This window comes from Solanum tuberosum, unplaced genomic scaffold, assembly GCF_000226075.1.
Source record: "Solanum tuberosum cultivar DM 1-3 516 R44 unplaced genomic scaffold, SolTub_3.0 scf00060, whole genome shotgun sequence".
NCBI classification, from domain to species: Eukaryota; Viridiplantae; Streptophyta; class Magnoliopsida; order Solanales; family Solanaceae; genus Solanum; species Solanum tuberosum.
Genome location: NW_006238985.1, coordinates 854,666 through 858,143, shown reverse-complemented (window position 1 = coordinate 858,143; position 3,478 = coordinate 854,666).

Here is a 3,478-nt window from a genome sequence, read left to right as displayed (position 1 = left end):
GATTTGGAAGTAATTATAGCTTTTCGTTTTTTCTATAGTGGCAGAGAAACAGTGTGTTTGATATGGCGGTGTATTAGTCGGTTTAGTTCGGTTTTGAAGTATATTGATTTGACTTATTGGTTATCGGTATGTAGAGATGCTAAACAGTTATAGAACCATTAAGATATTGACATATCGGTTATTGGTTTATCGGTTATTGATCGTTATCGATTTAACACAAAAATAAATTAATGAAAATCACTTAGAAAGGTGACAAATCGAATGAATCATGTACATGAATTCACAATTTGCATCTTGCTCAAGAACAAGCACTTTTACATGGTAGAATAATCGAGAATTTGAGATAGCCAGAAATAAAAGTAGGAAACTAAACTTTAAGTCAAAGACTTTATATACAAAATTGTATAAATATAATTATTTAATTTACTATCGGGTTATCGGTTAACCCATTAAGAAAAAATCTCAAATCGTTAAAAATCGATAACTCAATAATAAAAAAAATCAAAACCGTTATCTGAATTGCTAAATCAATAATCCATTACTGAAAAACTAATGAAAAAAATTCGATTGAATTATTAATTTTGGTTCGATTTTGAACTGCCCTAGTATTTGACCTATTGTTACGTATAGTATTATTTTTTGTGGTTATATAATCTCAATAAAAAAAATTATAAAAGAAGTAAAGATAACAATGTAATCAAAACAACTTTTTAATAATAAAATTTAAATAACAATGTGAGATCATGTATTTCGCGTGAAGATCTCTTGAAATGGTAACACGTACATGTAGGCTATGGTGACGTGGGTCAGTTGTAACACGTGGTAATTTTTCATTTGTTGACAGTAATGGTTTTGGTGCAATTCAGAAACGGATGGTGTCACGAAAAAAAAGTTGGTCCTAACTCCTAAATAAGAAGTGACAGAATTATCCCTAAGCAAGATAGTATGTGATTAAGTAATCATATGATTATACTCAACACATTTTGTTTTTGTTGTATTCACTTTTAAAGACACTTTCAATTTTCTTTTCATTCTTTATTCACTTATAAGTTGTATAGTATGTTTAAAAATGGAAGGGGATAGAGTTGGTGTTATCTATCGGTGGCCTTTATGGTAGACTTAAGAGGCGATAATTTACCCTACTTAAATAAATAAACCAGAGGACATAATTGTCACTTCAGAGCCCATTAACTCTTGTATGTCCCATAAGAGAATAAATATTGGAATATCCAAGTTATAATTGAGTATATGCTAAATTAGCCACCAAACACTTGTCAGAGGTATCATGATCATATTCCACAGATTATTCCTAAAATAACAATGATAATCAAGACCCAATTGTTAGGAGCAATATTATTTATTTATTTATTTATTGTTTATTTCGTATCAATGTTGCTTAGCTGGTAACCCGGATGGTCGCCGTCAAGTACAGTGACAACCTTGAAATACACAAGAATAAAAGATTTGATAGTAATAACTTTTGTATCTCATCTGTATAAGCAATTATAGTTACGTATGATATCAAAGTCATTTGAAAAATATTACAAGTAAGTCTTTTTTAAAATATGAAATTTTAAATTATATAAATAAGATAAGATATATTATCTACCATAACAAGTAAAGATTACTTAAAACTCCCTCCGTCCCTATTTACTTGTCCATATTTCCTTTTTTGGTTGTCCCTATTTAGTTGTCCATTTTGACAAATCAAGAAAGGACAACAAATTTTTTCTTATTATACCCTTATTTACACTTCTTGAAAAATTGTAAAAGTGTATGTTGTTTCCCTCCAATTTATTCACTTGAATTCAAATAAGTGGTTGTAATTTTGAAGTGAAAAGTTGTCATAAGGGTAAAATTGTAACTTCACTGTGCTAATCATTGTTGCCTTAATCTGTGTGCCATTTCTAAAGTGGACAACTAAAAAGGGACGGAGAGAGTAGTATAAAAAATGTTGACATTAATGTTTGATGGTTCACAGATTAAAATTATTCCTGAATTATAGTCCTTAAAATTAATCTATCCCTTTTGTAAGGTTGATAAAAAAAAATATAGTAACTTTTAATTTGATAAAATGGGATATCACGTGATTAAATGCCCATTTAAGGGAAAATTACCTACTTAAGCAAACATATACTACTTTATTATTGATTATAGGCTAGCTATAGTTTCTGGAAATTACAGCTCACCTCTAACATTAAATTACAATTACGTGGAGTGACTTTTCAATTTTGTATAAACGTGTACGCTATCTCTCTTCCTATATACAAGCTCATTCCTTCTCTCTCTTCATAATCCATTACCTTATTTTCTCCTTTAATCACTCAAAATAAATTGATTTCAAAATTTAAAATTTTCATCCATTCCTTCTCAGATCGTGCTACAAGATTTTTAGGGTTACTATTATGCGTAGGGGTGTTCATGGTTTGGATAAAAACCGATCCGAACCGAAAAACCAAATCAAACCGATTTAATTTGGGTTTCGGTTTGATTTGGTTTTAGATTGTTAAGAACCGATAGTATTTGGTTTGGTTATGGTTTTGTTAAAAAAAAATCGAAGAAATAACTGAACCAAACCAACAAGTTATATACATAAATTTTATTATTATACATATATAATATATTAGATTCATAAACAATTTTAAAGATTTTATATATGTTTACAACAAAATTTATTTATAATTTACTTATGAAAGAAAAATAGTCCAAGGTGAGAACATTTTTCTTATTGGTTTCATGTTTATGAGTGTCTATGAAAATTCTTTGTGGACTGAAAATATCATTGTCTCTTCCTTCTATGCCAAAATAGTGAATTTTGAAGTTTTATTCAGTAAATTCAATGATCAAAAGTTATGTAATGTCAGCCATTCTAACTATTTTTTTGTTTGAATGGATTGTTGTCACTTTTTTTACGTTTTGAATGAATTGTTTCTTTTATTTTTATGTATGGTTAATAACCGAATAACCGACCCAAACCAAGCCAAAATCGAAAACAACCAAACCGATAAATGTATACTATATTTGGTTTGGTTTGGTTTTGATAATTTTAAAACCGATTAAGTTGATTTGGTTTTGGTTTTGACCAATAACCGACCCAAATCAAACCGTGAACACCCCTAAATTTATGCGATTTTACTTTCTTCCTGCATTTTAAAAAAAAATCTGTATATTATAATTTGTATAAACTCTTAAAGTTCGGATCTCCATGTGTACTCATTTTTTGTATAAATGCATTTTTGTATATATGCTTTTTCAAATTGTATATTTTTTAAGTTTATGTTTGCATACATTATAACGAATTGTCTAGTATTACTATAATTATACAATTTTTAGAATTTATATTATATCGGAAAGGAAATCCGATTTTAGGTATTCAAATTGTATATTTGTATATTTTTTGTCCTTGTTTTGGAATTTCTTTCTCAATTGTACTCGAAATTGTATATTGTTATTTGAATGGTATATTTATGTTGTTTTA